Raw genomic sequence first — 26,661 nt, forward strand, 5'->3', positions numbered from 1 at the left:
TGTGGTGTATTTGGACTTTCAGAAGGCTTTCGATAAGGTCCCGCATAAGAGATTAGTGTGTAAAGTTAAGGCACATGGGATTGGGGGCAAGGTATTGACTTGAATAGAGAACTGGTTGGCAGACAGAAAGCAAAGAGTTGGAATAAATGGCTCTTTTTCCGAGTGGAAGGCAGTGACTAGTGGGGTACCGCAGGGATCGGTCCTAGGACCCCAGCTATTCACAATATATATTAATGATCTAGACGAGGGAACTAGATGTAATATCTCCAAGTTTGCAGATGACACAAAGCTGGGTGGGCGTGTGTGCTGTGAGGAGGATGCCGAGAAACTCCAGTATGATTTGGACAGGTTGGGTGATTGGGCAGAAGCATGGCAGATGCAGTATAATGTGGATAAATGCGAGGTTATCCACTTTGGTGGCAAAAACAGGAAGGCAGATTATTATCTGAATGGCAATAGATTGGGAGAAGGGGAAGTGCAATGAGACCTGGGTGTCCTTGTGCACCAGTCGCTGAAGGTAAGCATGCAGGTGCAGCAGGCGGTTAAGAAGGCAAATGGTATGTTGGCCTTCATAGCGAGAGGGTTCGAGTACAAGAACAAGGATGTCTTGCTGCAGTTGTACAGAGCCTTGGTGAGACCACACCTTGAGTATTGTGTGCAGTTTTGGTCGCCTTATCTGAGGAAGGATGTTCTTGCCATGGAGAGAGTGCAGTGAAGATTTACCAGACTGATACCTGGGATGGCAGGAATGACGTATGAGGAGAGATTGGGTCGATTGGGCGTATACTCGCTGGAGTTTAGAAGAATGAGAGGAGATCTCATTGAAACTTATAAAATTCTAACAGGAATGGACAGACTAGATGCAGGAAGGATGTTCCGGATGGCCGGGGAGTCCAGAACCAGGGGTCACAGTTGAAGGATAAGGAGTAAGCCATTTAGGACAGAGATGAGGAATTTCTTCACCCAGAGAGTGGTGAACCTGTGGAATTCTCTACCACAGAAGGCAGTGGAGGCCAATTCATTAACTATATTCAAGAAGGAGTTGGATATATTTCTTAAGGCTAAAGGGATATGGGGAGAAAGCCGGGACAGAGTATTGAAATTGGATGATCAGCTATTGAATGGCGGAGCAGGCTCGAGGGGCTGAATGGCCTACTCCTGCTCCTATCTTCTATGTTTCTATGTCTATGTTTTTGCAAATGTAGTTGACGGGCAATATCTGTAGTATGTCAACAATTCTGTAAGGCTGTAACTGTCGCCATAATAAATGGCCCTGGATAGTTCTTATCTTCTCATGGATATGAAGTAAGATATTAAAAATTGGATAACAGGGCAAGACAAACCAGGATTCACTTGCAACATCAATATACAAGGTGGAGGGAATGGGTTAATTCATGCTCTTGAGTTGAACAATAGAGGTCTGTAAAATTGCATGAACCCAGCTAAGTTTTAAACATGGTTAAGGGGCTTCAAATGCTGAGAGATTAAAACTGCCAGAACAACTCGTGGAAAGATTGAGAGATGTGTGGGTTTGGCCAAGCGAGTCAACACCTATGCACTTAAGAGTCTGTTTAATGTAAAGCACAACAGGGTTCTATTCTTCAAAGTATACTGAGGATTAACTAAAGTGTTTTTGCTTTGCAGAATTGACCCAAAAGTGAGACAGAGTCTCTGCGGTTTGCCCGCTTTAAAAGGAACGATATCTTAAGAAAACACTTAAACAGACTGAGCCATCTGACCACGGGCAAATGGATGGTTGTAAAGTAATTAAGATGAGGCCCATGGTCACAAGAGGTGACGGGACCAACTGATAACAAAATGTAGGATTTGTAAGCGGCTGGAAGGATGGAATGTCATGGTTTTATAATTACAATTTAGCTATAACTCTGTATATGCTAATAAGCTTATCCCCGCCTCTAGGGCAGGGCCTTAATTTTTGTATAACTGTGTGGACTTTGAGAGGCTTGTTGGAGTTGGATCCAGACGTGATCTGGAAGGCTCTCCTCAGGCCTGAGTAAACCGTTTTTGACTTCAATTAGTTGGTCTGTCTTTCTTTCAACAAGCCAGTGACATCGACCTTGTATATCACTTGGACTGCACTTTGGGGGCTTACATCAATTGGTGATGAGGATGGGATGCGCGATCTGAACAAGACTCTCGGACAATGATAACCTAAGATGGGTGAGTATGTTTTAATTACTACCTGTAAAATTAGAGGTTAATCGCTGGTGAGACATTAAGTCAGAATCGACGTATAAAAGAACATAAAAAGAAAGACACCTTTAATTGAAGGCAGTTAAAAAGTAAACTGCAGTTATGGGCAGGGCGTTCCCTAAAGCCGTGAGGTGGCAAAAGCTCAGTTAGGGGCAGGGCGTTCCCTAAAGCCGTGAGGCGGCGAAACCTCAGTTAGGGGCAGGGCGTTCCCTAAAGCCGTGAGGCGGCAAAACCGCAGATAGGGGCAGGGTGTTCCCTAAGCCGAGTGGTGGCAAACCGAGAGGGGCGGAAAGACCCCTACCCCGGGAGGCAGGAAATCCTTTTAGCCGAGAGGCGGCGAAACCTCAACAAATGAATGAATGGGTGCACCGTAGTGAGTGAATGAAATAAAACCCCTACAGTCACAAAGAGGTTAAAACTCAAAACCTCGGGACTAAAGGGTTGGTGTGTGTTTAACGAAATGGAGTGATTGACAGGAAGTGAGCAATTAATCAGAGTAACGCTATAGGGGCGAGCAACGTAGGGTATAAACCTAATTCACCAACACCGTAGCAGTTAGTTATGACTAAGAGGGTGGAAGAAGAATCCTTGGGGGACCTGGATTCTATAACCCGACTCCTGGCAGAATTTTTTTTTTAAACAAACAGTGCAGAGAGCCAAAAGGCTTAGTGGGGGGAGGAGCTAAAGATAAAGAGGCACTGGCAATCTGAGCTTGTTACAGACAATGTAAGGAATCGAAACAGAAGGGAGAGATAAAGAAGGAAAAAAGATCTAATTTGCAGGCAAACCAATTTGAAACCCCAGCAAGGGAAAAAAAACAAACAGGGATTTGGAAACTAGGGAAAGCTGTTGCGTCACTGATTTAAAAAGGAAGAAAAAGATAAACTTAAAGCTTTACCAACATGGAAGTTATTAGCATCTGTACCAAGACAAGTAAAACATGAGATTTGCTGAGTGAAAGGAACCTTAGACATATGCTGGAATTTCAGGCTGTATAAAATTGTGTGTTAAAGTGTGAATGTTTTCCTGACTAGGAATGTTTAGGAGGTTACAATATTCTTTTGTCTGAAAATCTGTCCTTTAGAAAAAAGAAATGTCTGCTGTGTGTGTTGTAGCTCCACCCACTTCTCTGTGTTAAAGAAAAAGCATTTAACCCTTCTGTCTTGTCTTGGATTTTGGGAAGTTTAAGAATGTGTGAATAAGATTGTGCCCTCAGAATGAAAAACCTATTACAATTTAAGTTAAGCTGGAGTGTAAAAACTGAGAAGAGCAACAAAAAGTTTGTTTAACAAAAGATTAAGTTTCAGCCTAAGATCTAACCTTGGAGTTATGAGGTAAATTAACTTGTTAAAACCAGACTTTCATTGTGGCCACAGTGAAATTCTGGTTGGTGTAAATTGGTGTAGTCCGAATTGATTAAGATACATAGATACATAGATACATAGAAGATAGGAGCAGGAGTAGGCCATTCGGCCCTTCGTGCCTGCTCCGCCATTTAATGAGATCATGGCTGATCCTTTAATTCAGTATCCCGTCCCCGCCTTCTCTCCGTAACCCTTAACCCCTTTTGCCCGTAGAAATATATCTAATTCCCTCTTAAATATATTTAATGAGCTGGCGTACACTGCCCTCTGTGGCAATGAGTTCCACAGGTTCACCACTCTCTGAGTGAAGAAATTCCCCCTCATCTCTGTCCTAAATGGTTTAGCCCTTATCCTTAAATTATGTCCTCTAGTTCTGTTCTCACCCGCCAAGGGAAACATTCCTTCTGCATCCAGTCTGTCTAGACCTGTCAGAATTTTATACACTTCTATGAGGTCCCCTCTCAATCTTCTAAACTCCAGTGTGTACATCCCTAAACTACATAGTCTCTCCTCATAGGTCATTCCCGCCATTCCTGGTATCAGCCTGGTGAATCGCCGCTGCACCCCCTCCATGGCAAGAACATCCTTCCTCAGATGAGGCGACCAAAACTGTACACAGTACTCGAGGTGTGGTCTCACCAGTGCCCTGTACAGCTGCAGCAAGGTATCCCTGTTCCTGTATTCTAACCCTTTTGCTATGAAGGCCAGCATACCGTTTGCCTTCTTGACCGCCTGTTGCACCTGCATGCTCGCCTTCAGTGACTGGTGTACAAGAACACCCAGGTCTCTCTGTACTTCCCCCTCTCCCAATCTATTGCCATTTAAATAATAATTTGCCCTCCCGTTCCTGCACCCAAGGTGGATAACTTCGCACTTGTCCACATTATAGTGCATCTGCCATTTATCCGCCCAATCGCCCAGTCTGTCCAAATCGCTCTGGAGCTTCCTGGTCTCTTCCTCTGAGCCCACCCCACCTCCTAGTTTAGTGTCGTCTGCAAATTTGGAAATGCTGCATCCGACTCCCTGATCCAGGTCATTAATGTAAATTGTGAACAGCTGGGGGCCCAGGACAGATCCCTGTGGTACCCCACTTGTTACTGCCTGCCATTCAGAAAATGAGCCGTTTATTCCAACTCTCTGTTTTCTATCTGACAGCCAGTTCCCTATCCACGCCAAAACTTTCCCCTTTATCCCATGAGCCTCAATTTTCCATGCTAATCTTTTATGTGGGACCTTATCGAAGGCCTTTTGGAAGTCCAGGTACACCACATCTACTGGCTCTCCCCCATCTATTCTACCAGTTACTCCCTCAAAAAATTCCAATAGATTAGTCAAGCACGATTTACCCTTTGTAAATCCATGTTGACTCTGTCCTATCCTGTCCCCATTTGCTAAGTGCTCCGCTATTTCATCCTTAATGATGGACTCCAGCATTTTGCCCACAACTGATGTAAGGCTTACAGGTCTGTAATTACCTGCTTTTTCCCTACCCCCCTTTTTGAATAGTGGGGTAACGTTAGCTACCCTCCAATCCATCGGCACTGTTCCCGAGTCTAATGAATTCTGAAAAATCATCCTTAGTGCATCCGCTATCTCTAGGGCCACCTCCTTCAGTACCCTAGGATGCATGTTATCAGGCCCTGGGGATTTGTCCACCTTCAATCCCTTTAGCTTCCTTAACACCATATCCTTAGAGATATTGATTTGCGTCAGTTCCTCCTTTGCCAATGTCCCTATTTTTCCCGATATCCCAGGGAGGTTTTTTGTGTCTTCCTTCGTAAAGACTGACCCAAAGTATGCATTTAGTTGATCTGCCATTTCCTTATTTCCCATTATATATTCCCCCGTATCTGACTGCAATGGACCAACTTTGGTTTTCACCAGTCTTTTCCTTTTGATATATTTATAAAAGCTTTTGGAGTTAGTTTTTATATTTTCCGCCAGCTTGTTTTCGTAAGCTATTTTGCCCCTCTTGATCATGCCCTTTGCCCTCCTTTGCTCTATCTTAAACTGTTCCCAATCTTCCGCTCTGGCGCTTTTTTTGGCTATTTTATACGCCCTATCTTTGGATTTTATGCTGTCTCTAATTTCCCCTGTTATCCACGGTTGAGTCACCTTTTTAGATTTCCTTTTATGCCAGATTGGTATAAACAATTTTTGCAATTTTGTCATTCTATCTTTAAATGTTTGCCATTGTTTATCTACCTCCAGTCCTCTCAGGAACGTTGTCCAATCAGACCTACTCAGTTCCCGTCTCATGGCATCATAATTCCCCTTGTTTAAATTCAGGACCTTAGTCTCTGAGTCAATTTCTTCGCTCTCCATTTCGAGTGAGAAATCGATCATGTTATGATCGCTCTGACCCAAGGGTCCCCGTACAACAAGATTACTGATTAGTCCCTTCTCATTGCACAGTACCCAGTCCAATATAGCCTGTTCCCGAGTTGGTTCCTCGACATATTGATCCAGATAACCATCCCTTAAACACTCAAGGAATTCCTCCTCCTCATTATTTTTACTGATTAGGCTAGTCCAATCTATATGTAAGTTAAAGTCACCTATGATGACAGCTGTGCTCTTATTGCACGCTTCTCTAATTTCCCTCGTGATGCCCTCCCTAACCTCTATTTTACTATTTGGAGGCCTATATACCACTCCTATTAATGTTTTTCGCCCCTCGCTATTTCTTAGCTCCACCCATATAGATTCTGTATTAACTGAGTTAATATCCTTCCTTTCAATTGCATTTATCCCCTCTTTTACTAGCAATGCTACCCCTCCTCCCTTTCTTTTTTGTCGATCCTTCCTAAATACTGAATACCCCTGTATGTTAAGCTCCCAGCCCTGCTCACCCTGCAACCATGTTTCCGTAATCCCAATTAGATCATAATTATTAACCTCTATTTCCACAAGAATTTCCGCAAGAATATCCAATCATGGCAGGTCCCTCTACAATATTTAATTGACTATCGTACTGGGAGCCCTATAGAATGTGGGACTAGAGTTAAACCTTAGAAAGGTACAGGTAGGGAAGAATGAAGTAATCTACCTAGGACACCTAATAACACAAGGGAAGAGACAAATGCATAAAAACAGATGGGAGGGGCATTAGCACTGGCTGCGTGCTTTGATTACTTGCAAACAGCTAGGGATGGCAGCAGGAAGGGACAGCACCAGAGAGGGGAGGAGGATCCAAGGATGTTTGTTGACGCATTGGTAGGGGGCCGACAGTGCAAAATGTTAATAGACACAGGAGCCACAATCTCATTGACAGACTTACCCTTGCCCCGAATGAAACTTTCAGTTAGTATAGCAGGAATCGGTGGACGAAGAATCAGGGCTTATAAGAGTGAAACAGTCTTACTAGAAATTGGATGTATAATAAGACCTACACAGTTGTGGGTATGCGAGAACACCGAAGGAACAATCCTAGGGATAGACATACTGCGAGAAGTAGGAGCTTTAGTTGACCCTAAAGCGAATGAAGTGTACTGGCCACCAGATTATAAGTGAAACAAACAGGCAGCCCCGGGAAACAAATCAGATCGGGTAGGGGCAATTAAAGTTATAGACCCAGAATGGGATAAGAAGGGACCGTGGGCAATCCCATGCAAAGAGTATATTGGTGTGGGGGAAACACATAAACAAGATTGTGGTTTAGTCCAAACCCCCCCCCCGCCCGGTGAAAATACCAGGACCAAAGCATCGCCCGCATAAACAATATCCTTTAAAGGAGGAAGCCAAAGCAGCAGTACGGGACATAGGCCTAGAAATTCAGTTTTGCCAGTTTTGGGGCGCTAACGTTAGCGCCCGCCCGACTTTAGCGCCCGCCCCAAAGTTGCGCCCCCTTCGCCGAAATTCAGTTGCTTCGCCCTAAGAGGTTGCTGGAGCGCTAAAAGAGGCGTTACACGACTATCTTTAGGCGCTAAGCCGGCGGTGCAGAGGGATAGCGCCGAGGCGGGGCGCAGCGCGGGTGCGGTCATTTTTTGATTGACAGCAGACCCCATGGCGCCGGCCAGCTCTTAAAGGGGGAAGGGACGATTTGGTCTGCTGCCACGCCCTGCACACTGCAGCTTTCAAACTAGGCCTCAACACTGCTGCTGAGCCCAAGGAGCCATGGCAACGCATGAGAAGGCCCGTGAGCGTGCCCTGCGCTTCTCAGAGCGTGACCTGGATATCATGCTGACAGCATTGGAGAAGAGGCGCAGGATCTTGTTCCCAGACACTGGCAGGAATCCCACCCACCGCGTCTACACCAAAGCCTGGAGGGAGATCGCCACCAGGGTGTCGTCCTACGGCGATGCCCCCAGGGACAAGGTGCAATGTCGGAAGAAATACAATGACCTGACCAGGATTGTCAGGGTGAGTACCCTTTCCACTCTCCTCCTCATTCTTGCATGTACACCTGACATGATGGGCAAAGGGACCTGAAAGGCCTAAGGGGCAGCCCTCAGCCAGCAGCTTTGGGACAGTCATGAGCATCAATTGCACATTCTGCACTTTACACACTGGCCAAGCTATTCCACCATGAGAGGCAGTGCACACTAGATCAGGGCTACACTCTGGCCAAGCTATTCCACCATGGGAGGCAGTGCACACTACGACACGGCTACACACCGTACTTAGAGCCCGTCCTTTCTCTTGCAGGCTAAACTTGCGAATAATTGCAAGCGCCGCGACATCACCGGGGGAGGCCGCGCCAAGTTCCAGAAGCTCACTCCCCTGGAGGAGCGCGTGAGTGGCCTCATGGGAGGCCGCGTGATTGTGCCCAGAGCGTGCGGAGAAGCCGACCCTCCGCTGCCCGGCAATGGTAAGGACCTCGCCTTTTGGCCCTCTCTCGTCGCACTTGCGCATCCGAGCTACCTCCTTTGCCACTGTGCCACCAATGCGCTGAATGCCACCAGTCATGACTCCCTCGCTGATGCCCTCTCCTCACTCTGAAGCTACCCTTGTGCCTTCCTGCTTTCAGCTGGTGACAAAGAGCTCCCTGAAGCTGCCAGTGACAGCCCCTCCGAACAGGAGGAGGAGGAGGAGGAGGAAGAGCAACCCGGACCATCAGGGGAGGACTCAGGTCCCGCAGCAGAGGGCGAAGTGTTGGACACGTCTTCCCTGGACGAGAGCCTGGAGCAACTTTCGGAGGGGAGTGCAGCTGCTGGGACCAGTGGCGTCCAGCCACCCAGGAGGGCTGCGGGTGGGCCGCGGCCTTCCCCCCCAGAGGGGGGAAGGATCGGAGGGGAGTGCAGTTGCTGCGGACATTCGGCGCCAGCAACGTGCCAAGGGTCGCCTAGCTCGGACCCCTGCTCCCCAGCGGGAGAGTCCCGCCTCCAGTCCGGCCACCTTCACCTCGGAGGAGGCGCGCCAGCTGGACAAAATGGCCGAGGATTCGGACCGCCGCCACACAGAGCTCATGCAGGTGGTGGGACGGATGCCTGAGGCCATCGAGTCGCTGGCGACCAGTGTGCGGGAGTTTGGGGCATCAAATGCCGAGAGTGGCCGGATGATGATGGAGGTAGTGGAACGGATGCCTCCGGCGATGGAGTCGCTGGCTGATGCCGTCACGTCAGTGGCGGATGTGATGCGGGCGCAGACCAGGGCAACAGGGGCACTCACTGCTGCCACACGCGTTGCCTCAGCCAGGCATCGCCAGGACACCCGCTGCGCTGCAGCAGCACAGCGATCCGCCCTTCGGCTGATTGGTGCGGATCGTGCAGTGCGTGCCCGGGCGAGTGCCAGCGTGCGACATCACCAGCCAGCGCCTCCAATACGCCAGCTTGCCCACATTGCACCATCCGTCGCCGCCACTCCCCCAGTGGAGCATCAACGGCAAGCGGCTGGAGCTGATGGTGGGCATGCACATGTGCGCCAATCAACAGCCGGCCCCTCGAGGCCCAAAGCCCATGTAGGCCGCCCCCCAAGGCCATCTGGCGGAAGGACATCTGACCCTCAGGCGCCTTCCCCCAGCCTCGCAGCAGCCACTGGGCAGAGCTTGCGGAGGAGCAGCAGGCCGGGCAGGGGCGCCAAAAGGCTGGACAAGGTCTCGCCCTCGCGGGTCACTAAGTAGAGGGTGTGGCCAGCTTTCATTTTATATGGTGGTGGACATCTTTATTTTGCCCATGGTTGTTTTGTTTATGGGTATGTTTTTTGCGTTAAGGCCGAGGTTGAGGCCTGGTTTGTTCAAATGTGGAGTTACTCCTCCCCAGGTTGTGGGAGTGAGTCGTTTGTTGCACTTTTTGTGGGGGCCGTTGATTGTTTTTGGGATTCATGTGGGAAGGGGTTTCATTTTTGTCAAATATAAATTTATCTTTATTCAGACAGTGTCCATGGTTGTTCTTGTTAGTCTTTGTTGCCTTCGCCGGCTGAGGGCTTGCGGAGCGGCTGCATTCATCTTGCTTCATGGCCACAAGGCATTCCCTGACAGGGGGCTTAGAAGTTACGTTCAATAAGCTGGCGACGGACGGCCCTTGGACCTTGTCGCTCCCTCCTGGGAACGTACTCCTCCTCCTCCTCCTCCTCCTCCTGCTCCTCCTGCTCCTCCTCCTGAGGTGGTGGTCCAACGTCAGGTGGCAGTGCCTGAATCCTGCGGAGAGCCAGGTTGTGTAGCATGCAGCAAACTACGACAAATTGGGAGACCCGGTGCGGCGAATACTGCAGAGATCCGCCGGAACGATCAAGGCAGCGGAACCGTTGCTTGAGGACCCCAATAGTTTGCTCGATGATGTTTCTGCTCCTTTGATGGCTCTCGTTGTATGCCTCTTCAGCAGCGGTCCTGGGCGCGCGGAGCGGGGTCATGAGCCAGGTACACAAAGGGTAGCCTTTGTCCCCGAGTAGCCATCCTCTTGGGGGAGGCTGTGCCTTGAACATGTCATGCACAGTACTCTGCCGCAGGATAAAGGCATCGTGGCAGCTGCCTGGAAAGCAGGCATTGACAGCCAGGATGCGCTGCTTGTGGTCACACACCAGCTGCACATTGAGAGAATGGTAGCCCTTCCAGTTGCGATACTGCTCGCCATGCTCCAGAGGTGCCCGCAAAGCCACATGCGTACAGTCAATGGCGCCCTGCACCAAGGGGAAGGCTGCGAGTCTTGCAAATCCCACTGCACGCTGATGCTGGCTCTCCAGTGCCATGGGGAAGGAGATGAATTGGCATCTCCTTCTGAAAAGGGCATCGGTCACCTGGCGGATGCAGCGATGCACGCCGAACTGGGATATGTTAGCTATGTCCCCAACAGCGGATTGGAAGGAGCCAGTGGCATAGAAGTTCAATGCCACCATCACCTTCACTTCCACCGACAGAGACGTCCTGCACCTGAGCTTTGGACGCAGGTCTCTGCGAAGCAGGTGGCAGATCTCTGCAACCACCTCCTTTCAGAATCTCAGCCTTCTTACACATTGCGCGCCACTCATGGTGAGGTAGGAGCGCTGCTGGCAGTATACCCTGACTGGGTAAGGCCTATGTTGCCGACGCCAGTTGCCCCCTCTGCCTCTAGCCAGGGCTGCCCCTCTGACCCCGCGTCTGCGAGCCCTACGCACATGACGCTGAAACTCCGCGTTGGCACCCCATGCAACCCCCATCAAATGCTGGCAAACAGTCAAATTTCCAACAGGGCACTTGCAGCGCTTTGGCCTGAGTCCAAAAATACCTGAGCTATTGCTGCACGAAACCAGTTAGCTCTCCTCCTTGAGTGTCCAGAAATCCGTTGCACAAGAGTGTTTGCTGCAAAATGGCTGCCCTTTATACTGCAGGGTACGTGCCCTTTAATTTGCGCTCCCCGGGGCCCGCGTCGGCTGTGTTGCGTTCCATTTTACAAACGCTCTGGCCGCCAGCCGCACAATGGGGCGGTCCGACTGAAGTTTGGAATCGGGGCGTGCAAAGGGCGTTGCACGAGGATGTGACGTCATTTTCTGCGCGCGCAGCCGGGCGGGCGCTAAACTTTGCGCCGGCGCTAAGGGTCAACTTAATTTGGGGTGAGGCGCAAACTGCGCTGCGCCCGGGCGCTACACGCATAGCGCCCGAAATTCACTTCTCTTAAGGCGCTAACTGCTGGCGCAACCAACTGAATTTCTAGGCCATAGTGTTGGAATTAACCAAACAGGGAATCTTACGAGAAACTATATCTGAAACTAATTCCCCGGTATGGCCAGTAAGGAAACCAGATGCATCATTTCGACTGACAATAGATTATACAGAACTAAATAAGGTGACCCCAAAAGGAATACCCGATAGTAGCAAGCCCTGCTACAATTTTTAATGGCCAAAGCCCTAGGGGAAGTAGAATTAGAGGAGGACGGCAGTACTGTGTTGCAGTACATCGACGATTTACTGATAGCTTCCACAAGCACTCAAGGGCATGTTAAAGCCTTGTGTAAAATTCTGAAAGCTCTTCGAGATGCAGGCTTCAAAGTAAACCCCGCCAAAGCTCAAGTAGGGAAATCAGAGGTAACCTATCTGGGATATAACATCAGCATGGGTAAGAGAGCCATACCAGAGGATCGAAAATGGGCTATAAACGATATGCCCAAACCTGTGAATATAAGGGGAGTGCGACAAGTACCAGGGCTATTTAATTATTGCCGGAACTTTATCCCAGAATATGCAGACGTGGCCCAGCTTATACAGGATTTGATCAAAGGGGGGAAAACCATCTCAGGAGCTGGTGAACCATGAAACAGCTTTTGTAAAGTGAAACAAACCCTGAGGTTAGCCAAAAGAAAAAGTGTAAACATATATAGATAGTCAGAATGCCTTTGGGGTGGTGTCTGATTACATATGACACCAGGAGGAGGAGGAGGACCCATAAGACACAAGAATATAATCAAGGAATTAGTAGAAACCTCTCTCCTACCCAAAGAGTGCGTAATAATAAATTAAAACACACAAGAGGATTACTGACCAACACCAACAGGGCAATGCATGGACAGATGAGGCAGCTAAGCGGGCAGCTGAGAAAGGGAATCTGACCAAGGAAGCCCAAATGTTCATGTTTAGTTAAAGTGTGAAACCACAACTGTCTTTCAGTCAGGGATGTTTTTAGGGTTGCGTGAAGTGACGCAATAATGTTTAGCTCCACCTTCAAAAGCCTGCGAAGGAGTTAACCCTTTCCACTGACAGCTGTTTGAGTTCACTAAGCAACAACTTCAGTATTACTGAATAGAATTTAAAGATATTGGACATTATTAAATTTAAGTTTCTTAATGTTGAGTTAATATTTCCCCACAGTGATAGAAGGAAAATTAGGATTTGATAAATGGAAGTTATCTTATAAACTAATTGCAGCACTGTCTCAAACGGCCGGGAGACTGCTTGGGAGGCTGTCCTGTTACCCAAAAATAAATCTAGACAGATAGTTAGAGACATGAGGCCAAAGACCAACAGATTATACGGGATCGAGAACAGGATACACGGGACGACCAGAAGGAGGTCCCAGCAGTAGGTAGCAAAGTGATGGCAGAAATAATACCAACCAAACCAGGGCTAGCACCCAGATGGTCAGGACCTTATGAAGTATTAATGAATAGTGACACATGCGCTTGTGTAGATGGGTCCGGAACGGGTAAAGGAAGATGGAAACACTGGACTCAGTTAAAAATATATAACAAAGACAATGAGGAAGCCAGAGATGGTGCCCTTTTTGACAGTGAGGAGTATACTAGAAGATATAAAGAATGGGAAGGGGAATTACTACATCTATGAATGATAGGGCTGTGTATGATGATAATGGTATATGCCATAGTTTGCATCTTCAGGTATGTCTGGGGACAGAGCCACAGAACAAGAAATGAACCAGATGTACAGCATTTTGAACTGATAAAATGGATAAGAGCAGAATAATTCTAACTGGCTGGTGACGACCAGCCCCCTTTTTGTAATTACAGGAACATTGGACGTCCGGAATGAGATGGAGCGTCCTCGCCTTGATCCTAGGGATGAACATAAGTATTGCCATTGTCGAGGGGAATTAGTAATAAGGAAAACACAGGATGAGGTGTATTTTAGTGTGGCACATAGAGTTACTAAGCTTGCCATTAATATGAGTACTTTTGAGATACAAAACAAACATGGACCTCCCTGTGGGTAAAACAATTAGAGGGTCCACAGGGAAAATTTATCTTACAAAGATGTAAAAAAAAATGGGAAGTATTGGAAATGGCCAGAGCAGGGTATGCGGCCGGGTTAACAACAGTTAATAGCTTGGACATAGAAGGAGTAAACAAAGGAGTAGAAGAACCACGAGCAAAAATAGAGAAGTTACTAAAACAAGCTACTGGAAATAGCCAGCAATTGACACTGGCAGGGAAAACAAACAATAATGCAATTGTTGGGGGTGGAAGAGATAGGAGCCCCCCGTGCAGAAACAATCAATACAATTATTGATCGACTTAATAATTGTCGAATGCTCAGCATAACATGAGGCAAATAAATAATGGACAGATCCCTGATTGGATTACTAATGAGGATCTGGAACCTTGGATAGACACAAATAAAAGCCTATGCAAGGGGCGTAAAATGGGACAAGTATACTGGGCAGGCAATTGTCTGACCCCATGGACTAAGATGATTGGCTTTGTACTGGCCATCCCACAATTCCCAGAAGAGGGACAGCCCCTATACGATGTGATTAATATAGGAAAGGTACAAAGGGAAAGTGGGTTAAATATCATGATGTCCCTACCAAGGCACTTTGGGAAAGGGATGAAGATAATAACCAGAAGATTGGAACCTTAAGGGGGGTGGTAATGGATGGGTGCCACCACAAAGGAAGGACATGGGTGTGCACACACCCCCCCACCGAGGGAGACACATCCGAGTGCAGATTTACGAAAATTACCAATTGCGCCCTCGAGCTACACCCAAGAGGGATACACCGGACAAGGGTAGCACCAAGGAACAACGGGACATGTTGTATCACCACAATTGAACAGAAATATGAATATCAAGATATGGCTTGTCCCATTCCCCAACCAAACCGTTGTTTTGGTCTAAAGATACCTACACAGATAGGAAAATCTGGTCATTTGATAATATGGGACTTACTAAAAAGGGTCGAAACTTATGTCACACCAGGGCCCAAGGCAATTCCTAAGTTAGAGGAAGAGGAAGCCTGGAAGAAATTACGGCAGGAAACAAAGGAAATTTTAAAACTACTATCATAGAATAGAAGAAGGCTTAAAGAAACAACAAAAAGACATTAGTACAACATTAGAGGAAACTCACCCACTTCCTCCTATTTTGATAATTGGGGATCAGGATGGTCGGGGACATTGGGCGCCTCCGTGGTACAAGGCATAATGATATTCCTCATGATTGTTATTACGATATATTGTGTATGTTTACTGCTCCAGTGCATCTGCACCAGAATGAGTAAAGCCGAAATTGGTGCAGTAAAAGAAGTCGAGCTTGAGGAGAGGCAGGTAACGAAGTTAAGAATGGAAAACTCCCCCGCTTCTCCAAGACAAATGGTATAAGATGTGATAGGAAGCCCTGAAATTATGAGGGATTAATTGAGCATGGTAATTAAGGACCAGACCGGCCAACCATAAGACGGAGGTGGCAGAAGGAGGGTGGCAGAAAGAGAGTGGCAGAAGGAAGGTGATGAATGAGGATTGGTGAGTGATGACAGTCTCGAATTGGCACGTCACGCACCCAACGTGGGAATGAGGGACAGGCCTGAGCGGAAAGCCTAAACCATTAATGCAGGGTCTAAGGGGCCCCGGGAATGGCTACCCCGGAAGGAACGACCACCCTAAAGGAAAGCCCACCGTAAAGGAAAGCCCACCGTAAAGGAAAGACCACCATACCGCGTGGAGGGGGAAGTCACCTCCAAATTGATAGGATATATACACATGTATAACCTAAACTGGTAGAAGGCCAGGGAGTGCACGCTCTGGCAGACACCAGGAAGTGGAAATACATGTTGACCTGTTTTGGAGCAATTGTCCAAAAGGTCAAAAGGGGGGACTGAAGTAAGATATTAAAAATTGGATAACAGGGCAAGACAAACCAGGATTCACTTGCAACATCAATATACAAGGTGGAGGGAATGGGTTAATTCATGCTCTTGAGTTGAACAATAGAGGTCTGTAAAATTGCATGAACCCAGCTAAGTTTTAAACATGATTAAGGGGCTTCAAATGCTGAGAGATTAAAACTGCCAGAACAACTCATGGAAAGATTGAGAGATGTGTGGGTTTGGCCAAGCGAGTCGACACCTATGCACATAAGAGTCTGTTTAGTGTAAAGCACAACAGGGTTCTATTCTTCAAAGTATACTGAGGATTAACTAAAGTGTTTTTGCTTTGCAGAATTGACCCAAAAGTGAGACAGAGTCTCTGCGGTTTGCCCGCTTTAAAAGGAACGATATCTTAAGAAAACACTTAAACAGACTGAGCCATCTGACCACGGGCAAATGGATGGTTGTAAAGTAATTAAGATGAGGCCCATGGTCACAAGAGGTGACGGGACCAACTGATAAAGAAATGTAGGATTTGTAAGCGGCTAGAAGGATGGAATGTCATGGTTTTATAATTACAATTTAGCTATAACTCTGTATATGCTAATAAGCTTATCCCCGCCTCTAGGGCAGGGCCTTAATTTTTGTATAATTGTGTGGACTTTGAGAGGCTTGTTGGAGTTGGATCCAGACGTGATCTGGAAGGCTCTCCTCAGGCCTGAGTAAACCGTTTTTGACTTCAATTAGTTGGTCTGTCTTTCTTTCATCAAGCCAGTGACATCGACCTTGTATATCACTTAGTCTGCACTTTGGGGGCTTACATCAGATACATCTATATGTTTATTCTTTTCTGTACATATAAATAGGTAATATAGTTTATGTTATGATCTGAGATTGTGCTGTGGAGCCTTTTTCAGTCTTTGATATGTTGAGCTAATAATACCTAATGTAAAACCCAGAGTGCCGAGCATGGAGGAGGTGATGCAAAGGCCTTTGAGCTGAGCTTAAAAGCGAGACCATTGTAATGTGAGGTTGCAAGAAATCGGAAGGAGAGAGAGAAGACAGCTGAGCTCAACTGGCTGGAACGAGCTGTTCTTCTATGGCACCTCTTCTGTAATTGCAGTGTTGGTTGTGGGCAGCACGGTGGCATAGTGGTTAGCACTGTTGCCTCACAGCGCCAGGGACCCGAGTTCGAATCCGGCCTCGGGCGACTGTCTGTGTGGAGTTTGCACATTCTACCCGTGTTTGCGTGGGTTTCCTCCGGGTGCTCCGGTTTCCTCCCACAGTCCAAAGATGTGCGGGTTAGGTTGATTGGCTATGATAAATTGACCCTTAGTGTTAGGGGGATTAAATACGTGGGGTTACGGGGATAGGGTGGGATATATGTTGGTGTAGGGGTTACGGGGATCAGGTGGGATATGTGTCGGTGCAGGCTCGATGGGCCGAAATGGCCTCTATCTGCACTGTGGGGTTTCTGTGATTCTGTGAGTATGTCTGTTCATTGAGCCGAGGGGTCATGACTGCCACCTTTGTCTACATACATTAACAAAGATACATTCTTGAGAAGGTAAATGTTGTAAGACTGTGTTTGTGGGAAGGAGTCTCACTCAGCAAAAGTACCGCTCGATTTGTGGCACTCTCCATTTGATGCCTGTTAATTTTAATAGAATCCAGTGGTGCTGGAGTGCTCTGGCTTTGTTCAGGTTACTAAAACTGTGCAAATGAAGGAGGGGCGTCCACGCCGCACATTCTCCATTGGTTTGTCCCGCTTGTGTAGCGTCATTACTGTGTACCTGTTTAAGTACCTGTATACCAGGTATGTCCTGTCCAGAAAAAGCAGGACAAATCCAATCCGGCCAATTACTGCCCCATCAGTCTACTCTCAATCATCAGCAAACTGACCATCTCCTTTTGCCTTGAACCATCATCCCTTTTGTCTTTTAATCTCTCCTGCCTGCCATCCTGTCACAGACCTTCCCTTTTGTTCTTTCCACCCTCTCCCCTTTCCCTGCCCCTGCACTTGCTTAAAAATCTGTTACATCGCCAACCTTTTCCAGTTCTGATGAAGGGTCATTGACCTGAAATGTTAGCTCTGTTTCTCTCCCCACAGATGCTGCCTGACCTGCTGAGCATTTCCAGCATTTTCTGTTTTTATTTCAGATTTCCAGCATCCACAGTATTTTGCTTTTGTTTTGTGTTGTGATGGAAGGTGTCGTCAACAGTGCTACCAAGTGGCCATAACTCACCAATAACCTGGTCACCGATGCTCAGTTTGGGTTCTTCATGACCACTCGGCTTCAGACCTCATTACATCCTTGGTCCAAAATGGATAAAAGAGCTGAATTCCAGAGGTGAGGTGAGAGTGACTGCCCTTGTCATCAAGGCAGCATTTGACCGAGTGTGACATCAAGGAGCCCTAGTAAAACTGAAGTCAATGGGAATTGGGGGGAAAACTCTTCACTGACTGGAGTCATACCTAGCACAAAGCAAGATGGTTGTGGTTGTTGGAGGCCAATCATCTCAGCCCCAGGACATCGCTGCAGGAGTTCCTCAGGGCAGCGTCCTAGGGCCAACCATCTTCAGCTGCTTCATCAATGACCTTCCCTCCATCATAAATCAGAACTCGGTTGTTCGCTGATGATTGCAGTATTCAGTTCCGTTCACAATTCCTTAGATAATGAAGCAGTCCATGCCCGCATGCAGCAAGACCTGGTTAACATCGAGGCTTGGGCTAATAAGTGGCAAGTAACATTCACACCACACAAGTGTCAGGCAATGACTATCTCCAACAAGAGAGTGTTTAACCACTGCCCCTTGACTTTCAATGGCATTACCATCATCAAATCTCCCACCATCAATATCTTGGAGCGGTCACCATTGACCAGAAACTTAACTGGACCAGACTCATAATTACTGTGGCTACCAGAGCAGGTCAGAGTCTGGGCATTCTATGTTGAGTGACTCACCTCCCAATTCCCAAAGCCTTTCCACTGTCTACAAGGCACAAATCAGGAGTGTGATGGAAAGGCTTTGAAACCATCCAGGACAAAGCAGCCCGCTTGATCGGCACCCCATCCACCACCTTAAACATTCATCATCTTCACCAGCAATGTGGCTGCAGTGTGTACCATCTACAAGACGCACTGCAGCAACTCGCTAAGGCTTCTCGGCAGCACCTCCCAAACCCATGACCTCTTCCACCTAGAAGGACAAGGGCAGCAGGAGCATGGTAACACCACCACCTCCAAGTTCCTCTCCAAATCACACACCTTCCTGACTTGGAAATATATTGCTGTCCCTTCATGGTCGCTGGGTAAAAATCCTGGGGCTCCCTCCTGAAGGTACAGGCAGTGGTGAACGGTCTTTCATTACACAGGTCCAGTGTCTGAAGGTACAGGCAGTGGTGAATGGTCTTTCATTACACATGTCCACTGTCTGAAGGTACAGGCATTAGTGGACGGTATTTCATTACAGAGGTCCAATGTCTGAAGGTACAGGCAGTGGTGAATGGTCTTTCATTACAATGTTCAATGTCTGAAGATACAGGCAGTGGTGAACGGTCTTTCATTACACAGGTCCAGTGTCTGAAGGTACAGGCAGTGGTGAATGGTCTTTCATTACACATGTCCACTGTCTGAAGGTACAGGCATTGGTGAACGGTCTTTCATTACAGAGGTCCAACGTCTGAAGGTACAGGCAGTGGTGAATGGTCTTTCATTACAATGTTCAATGCCTGAAGATACAGGCAGTGAATGGTCTTTCATTACACAGGTCCAGTGTCTGAAGGTACAGGTTGTGGTGAACAGTCTTTCTTTACACATGTCCACTGTCTGAAGGTACAGGCATTGGTGAACGGTCTTTCATTACAGAGGTCCAATGTCTGAAGGTACAGGCATTGGGGAATGGTCTTTCATTACAATGTCCAGTGTCTGAAGATACAGGCAGTTGTAGAGTTTAGGCCATTTGGTAGCTTATCTCTAGTCTTTCACGTATTCAGAATCGCTGTAAATCTATATGGTGGGTATATTGTGTTTAATCAGAGTTTCAGACAGAATATAACATGCTAGTTATACAGCAATAACATACGACCGTGACAAGCAGCTGGTACCGGTCCTGATCAGATGGATGGCTGGCGTGCGTGAACAGTTCTCTGGCTTCTGGCCTCTCTCTCTCTCTCTCTCTATTGCTAGGGCCTTCGAGTTGGTGTGCGTGGGATCACTCTCAAAAAAGCGTTCGCCCAGCCCAACTTCTGTCTGGCTCTCCCCTCCACTGTCTGTGTGGACAAGCACTCAGGGTGTCACTTTTATTCTCTTTTTAGGGCTGGGCCTGAGGCCAAGTTATTGACAAGACCATTTAACCTATAGAGGTTCCTCTAAAAGTTCATCAACCAAAGACAGCTGAAGTTATTTGTCTTGGTTCTTGGATGAAAGCCCTCCCCAAAAGAGGGTCTCATTACCTCATTCAATTTGTCTTATTGTTTAATCTTTCCGAAGGTTCTTCCTTTGGAATTCATGTCTTACCTCTCTTGTCCCTAGTTTGGAGTTGGACATGCCATTCTCGGCCATCAGATGTTTGTAACTGCTTGTTATCAGTTATTTAGGTTCATGCTGTTCATGCAGCTTTAGCAATGCAAAACTAACTATTTCATTATCAGACTATTGTACCATGGAATGAATCATTAAATTCCCAAATACATCTTCTATTCTATTCTCATACACTGGGTAATTTACGCATTTTAAAGCAGTTTTGTTAAACAAAGTCAAAATCCTAACTTAGCATTATAATATGGTTATTAGCAGTAATGGAAGAAATATAATGTTGGGCCTTGGTTGGTCAAATTAGAGAAACATAAACAAGGTTGAAATCCTAACTTGAAAGCAAGATTATTTATGACAGTCACACTGCAGAATGCTATAACATCCGCAGGGAACCAAAACACAGGCAGATTCTACGCATCTATCTAATTATTCTAAGACTAGTCTGAGAGACTTTCTGTCTCTCGTTCTAATACAATCATCATGTAAATACAGCATTACTCACATCACAGTTTTATCCGCAAAACCATATACATTTTGAACACCCCTGATTCCTAACATACTCCCCACCTTGAGAGGGAGAGAAACTCTATTTCGACCTCTCTCTTTCGATTTTGCATACATCGTGCCAGCTCTAAATTGTTTGTTCGACGGTTCAATTGACGGGTCAGCTGTTTCAAATAGCAAGACATTATAATAAGGACCATTAAGACCAGACACTGGGCAATCATTAGGCCTGCTGATATCATTTGTGCCCAGGGATGCTGGCTGGCATTATAGGCTACTTCCCACCACTCGTGGTCCCCTAATTTACTTATTGTCTTCTCAACTTGGGTATTACCCTGCTGCATCTTAACCAAATGTTTCTGAGAGGTACTACTTTTTTCAATGATGGATTTTAAACTGAGAGATAATGGTGGAATTGGATGTCTGAATTTTACTATTGCCACTAGGGCCTCCTGCTGTATAGTTATGTTTACTTGTATTTGAGTTACATTGTGAGTTCTTACTGGAATCAAATAAGTGTTCCCAATCCTCGTCACCTTGTTAGGTTTCAAACAGAAGGTTGGCCATCTGACCTGGCAGATGTCTAGCCCATTTGTATATTGGGTGGCAGAAGTAGTCACACAATATAGTCTTTGGCCTATGTAACTACTTCGCATCTGATTGGCCCCCCATGTTTGTACTTGGATGGTACACGCAGGTGATTCTCTCTCTACTGTGAACCCACATGCTGGTATCCCTGGCTTCAGACTATCACACCTACAAATCCAGGATCCCCTATTGTTTGTGCAACAATCCAGATTAGGGGCCTTCCAGGTCATGCCCTGCTTAATAAGGTAGTGTGGATATTCTTCATATTGTTTGTGTACCTTCACTTCCATAGATCCTATTGATTCGAGGGGGGCACGGTGGCATAGTGGTTAGCACTGTTGCCTCACAGCGCCAGGGACCCGGGTTCAAATCTGGCCTCGGGCGACTGTCTGTGTGGAGTTTGCACATTCTCCCTGTGTCTGCGTGGGTTTCCTCCGGGTGCTCCGGTTTCCTCCCACAGTCCAAAGATGTGCAGGTTAGGTTGATTTGGCTATGATAAATTGACCCTTAGTGTTAGGGGATTAAATACGTGGGGTTACGGGGATAGGGTGGGATATGTGTCGGTGCAGGCTCGATGGGCCGAAATGGCCTCTATCTGCACTGTAGATTCTGTGATTCTGTGATTCTGTGACCCTGAACACTTCCCACTTATTTGTCTTGTTCAATCGAGGCAGCCACAGGGCTACTGGCATGAGAGTGCTCTTGGTGTCTAGATAATCATTATTCTCCCCAACTAGGCATGGTAATTTGGCGTAGTAGGCGAACCCATATTTCCTAGCAGTGCACCACGATTCAGTCTTATTAAACCATTTCTCTAAATGTCTATCACTCAAAGTTGGATATCTGATTATTTTTGATGTCTGTCAGACCCTTCTGTACCTGATCCAGTAGAAAACTCCCATACATAGCACTAGTAATACCCTTAGAAAACTGGTCCTTGCTTCCCTCAGATTCCTTTAATGGGCCGGATATTCTGATCCCTACGGGTGGGTACGTGCTGTGTACTCACCCGTAGGGACACCAGAGATGCTGGTTTTAGGCATGCACAGCGCATGTGCTGGAAACCGGCATTTCGGATCTGTCAAGAAAGCTCTTCACAGATCCTCCGGCTGCGCTGTTTTGGGGGTGATCTCCATTCATATATTTGACAGGTCTTCCTGTCAAATGTATGAAGGGAGATTCCCTTCTGTGATTGGCTCCCCATGGCCCACATGATCCCAGGGACACTGCGAACTACCTGCGCCTCTGGGATATGTGGGCCCTGCGCACTGGCAGTTTGGTGAGGTCCAGCATCGGAATTGTGCATGTGCCGGGAGCCCTCAGGTAAGGGTGCAGATTTTTCCAGATCGCTGTCCTCCGCCCGCGGGGGGGCCTGCGATCGGAATATCTGGGCCATTATCTCATTGATCTTGTCCTGAATCTCTCAAAAATCGTGTACCACGTCTAAGGTGCTTTTTAGTGTTTCTTGCAATTCTTTAATTTGGTCTGAACCTCCCTTATTTATTTTGGTTAAAATTCCCTTCAATTGTCCCCTCATAGCTTCAACATGTTCCCACATAGATTCTATGTCTATTCTATTCCATGCGGCAGTGCCTGCTGTGGCTCCTACTCCTACCCATTCTCCTAGTCCTCGCTTCCTTCTTCTACTTTTGGCACCATTTCCTTTCTCTACCACCAGTTGGTACCATGGTTCATTGACAGGGGGCCAGGGTTCGTTAATGTCTCTCCCTGCATTCCTTTCCATAAAATCCTGTACTATCTGTCGTACCAGTTTTCTATAGAATAGCACGTAGGTGTAATTGCATAACCCCTCCGGCATTTGAACTGCTGAAAGATTGAATACTACTGGCACAATCTCATATCGGATATCATTATATAAACTTTCATGGGTACGAGCTACTATCAGACCATTATCGGGACCTTCTGTTGTTTTAGGACAGTTTCTTTTCCCGGTATTGGTTTTATTTTCTCTGTGTTGTTATAACTATCCCCCCACTGCTAACACACCATCCCGCACAGCATCGTGTGTTATTTCTCGTATTATTTTCCTGCCACTTGGCTTTCCACTGATATTCACCCTTGTGTCTCGGCCAAAAAGATGGCCAATTCAAATCATAGTCCTTAATGTCCCATTTTTCGCTCTTTACTTCGTAGGGTATCTCAATGAGTCCAGTTTTAACCAATGTTGTCGATACCTTCCGATACCACCCTGGGGCTTGGCCTCCTGGAGCTACAGGGTTGTACCCTCCTGTGCTACAGTGTAGTTGTATCCGAACTCCGTGTCCTTCGGGAACCGAAAGGTGGTGCATCCAAGTAGCAGCCGTCGGTGGGCGTACCACACATCCTTCGCATATGATTCTCACGCCACATATTTCCTTCAGAATTCGACATGACGTACCCTCGCCGTTGGTTTGGCTGTCGTACTCGACCCAGTCTGTAGAGGTTGGAGAGGCACTCCAGTGTCTTATGTATATGATGACCCCCAGCAGGAGGGTTCGATGACTGATGCAGTGTGTTACATGCTTCGTTATCATTATTAACTGGTTCTGCAAGGCAAAATATCCAATATTTACTCTTTCACAGTTTTCAACTGATTAATATGGTACCATTTAGCCACCTTGTTCCACTTTTTCTTGGGGAATTGCACCAGATAGACCGAGGGACTGGCCCTGTCAATAATCGGGAAGGAGCCATTCCACTTTGATTCGAAGCAATATTGCTTCTTCCCATAGTTCAGTACCATTACGGCATCTCCCACCTGGTATTCAAATGGTCGGACCTTCTTGTCGAAGTATTTTTTTGCCTGGCTCCTTGACTTGCCTATCTGTCTGGCTACAAACATGTTACAGTAGTTTGTTCTATGTTTTCTGCCACCGTTGCAAGTCATTATTGGTTGGCAATTCCCTGCACTAAGGGTGTGGCTAAAGGGGTTAACAGATGGGCTGGCATTCGCATTGGTTGCCCGGTCATAGCCTGGTGGGGCGAGATACCCATTGTGCTATGCGGGTGGATCTAATAGCCATTAGACACATTGGCAGCATGCTGGACCATTTGGTGGGGTGATCTGCACAAAATTTGTTTAACATAGTTTTCAGAGTTCGGTTTTCCCTTTCCACCATTCCGGATGACTGTGGGTGATGGGAGATGTGAAGTTTGCGTGAGATACCCATTATCCATTGTAGTTCAGTAAAAATTTGGCCGGTAAGGTGTGATCCCTGCGCTATCAACTTGAATTGGCACTCCCCACCTGCAGACCACCTCAACCAATAAAAGGCGAGCTGCTGTCAATGTGGCATTTGTTTTACACGGAAAAGCCTCCATCCATTTAGTAAATTTATCAACTATAACCAGACAATGCTGCAAGCCAGAAGGTCCTGTAGGTAGAGGGCCTATGAAGTCAATTTGAAGGTGGGTCCACAGCCCATCTGGAGGAGTGCCCAACAGTGCCTGATTTGTATGGGCACTTGGATTGTGCTGTAAACAGGGCAGACAACGATTCACCCTATGAGTGACATCTGTGACGCAATCGGGATACCACGCAAATTTGCGTAGTTTCTGAACAGTTGCATCAGCTGAATAGTGTCCTCCTACCGGGTGTGAGTGGAGGAGAACAAAAATTTCAGGTGCCATGGATGGGGGAACACAGACAACCGGGAGATCAGACAATAGCCAGCGCAAGCAGGGGTTGTACATTAATGGGGGCAGCTTCCCCATACCAATCCAGAGCCAACTGGGTGTCTGCAGCCCATGGAGTGGGCTGAGGTAACGGACATCCATTCTGATGCAATAACAACTGCAAAGGGGAGATAACTGGATTGGAGGGAGGGGAGGTCAGAACCCTCACTCTGAACACTTGAAATCGATCTTACAGGAGGGGTAGGGGCTTGCCAGAGGTCACCGTTAACGGCGGTGTCTTTAGCAGCACCATCCACCTGTGAGTTACCCTGGTCGTGTATGTCCGAAGAATGCGAGAGACTTAACCTTACCAACATAGATGGGCTGATCATGAATTTAAAGAGTCCCAAAGGGAAACAAAGAGGTCTGCATGAAGCAAGGTTTTACCATCAACAGCACAAAAATTATCCGAGCATACAGCGGTAAAGAAAGCAAAGTGTTAATCGCATAGGCACTATTGGACCAGATATTAACAGGTATATCATGAGTAATTTGGATTGCTGTCACCAGGGCTGCAACTTCAGCATATTGGGCAGAGTGGGGAATGCATTTATGCTGTTCTCGGTCAGGCATGACTACTAAAAATCCAGTAAGGGGCTTTCCATCTCTGTGATAGGAAGACCCATCAATGTAGATGTTCTGGGCATCACTTTGCGGAGTAGGAGAGGCAGGGTGATGGTAGAATGTCAGTGGTGGAAGGGGGCATTCATGGCTTCCCCCCTCGTACAATAGGAGCTGAGGTAGTAGTGTTGTCTGCCTTGGCGTTATTTCCAAATCTCTGAGTTAACAGAAGAGTCCAGTGACTGAGTCGGGCAGAGGAGACCAAAGATTTGAGTAGAAGATTCAAAGGGGTGTGGGGGCTATTTATGATAGTTTTGTTCAGTCCGGTAACAAACGTGAAGTGTTTGACCGCCCAAAAAGTGGCCAGCAGATGTCACTCACACACAGTGAATTTCTTTTCCACGCCAGTCAAAATACGGGCGGCGAATGTGGTTGGCATAAGTTTACCCTGTACCTCTTGGCACAGAATGGCAGCAAGACTCTGATCGGTGGAACCCACTTTATGTTCATTAATAAATAGACATTCTTATTATGAACACAGCTAGCTTTTGCTAGACACTTTTTTGAGCACATGTGGACTAGGTACAGTATCTGTAGAGGCATCCATCTTGACTGCTGCCTGTGGGTAGCCTAGTGCCTCATGGGTAATGTAGTCTTAATATACATACAGCTATATACAGCTCTACACAGCTCTACGGCTCCACCTAGTGTCCACTATAGAATGACATGTTATTGATCATTACATCCCCCTTTCTTTGAGGTTTAACAAAATCAATATCAATCAACTTTCAAGAATACAATAAAGATAATATCAGTAACACTTTTGTTAGTGCTCTATAAACATAAACATTTTCAAAACAGTCAACACATTTTCAAAGCTTTACATTGTACTCAAAGATTAAGTCTATCGGGCTTTTTTACTTCACGTGTGGATCTTCTCAACACGGGTAAGTCTGATGTGTCTTCATGAGATTGTTCTGGCGGTGAATGACAAGATGCAGTTGCGGCATTGTCATCAATCTGCTCTTGAATAGTCTCTTGTGTTTTTAGGAGGGAACGGCGGTTCCTCCTGAGAATCTGTCCTTCCTCAGTTCTAACAGTGTATGACCTTGGTCCTACTTCCTCAAGAACTGTAGCTTTCCTGTTCCATGCATCTGGATCCTCAATCCTGACAACATCATCCCTTGTCAATGGTTTTAGAGTTTTGGATGACTTGTCATAGTATGATTTCTGTTTCAGCTTTAACAGTTGAAGTCTCTGTCTCAGTTC

The 26,661-nt window shown here is 46.8% G+C and overlaps 1 long non-coding RNA gene across 1 annotated transcript; it reads left to right on the forward strand.

Annotated features, from left to right (window-relative positions):
* Nucleotides 1–368: 368 nt before the first annotated feature.
* Nucleotides 369–16,269, forward strand: LOC147107425 (uncharacterized). Its single transcript, XR_015080794.1, has 2 exons — nt 369–2,181; nt 13,452–16,269. It is a non-coding gene; the product is annotated as an uncharacterized LOC147107425 (long non-coding RNA).
* The last annotated feature ends 10,392 nt before the right edge of the window (nt 16,270–26,661 follow it).

This window comes from Somniosus microcephalus, chromosome 14 (genome assembly GCF_052327205.1).
Source record: "Somniosus microcephalus isolate GS21.2 chromosome 14, FLI_Smic_1.0, whole genome shotgun sequence".
Classification (NCBI taxonomy): domain Eukaryota; kingdom Metazoa; phylum Chordata; class Chondrichthyes; order Squaliformes; family Somniosidae; genus Somniosus; species Somniosus microcephalus.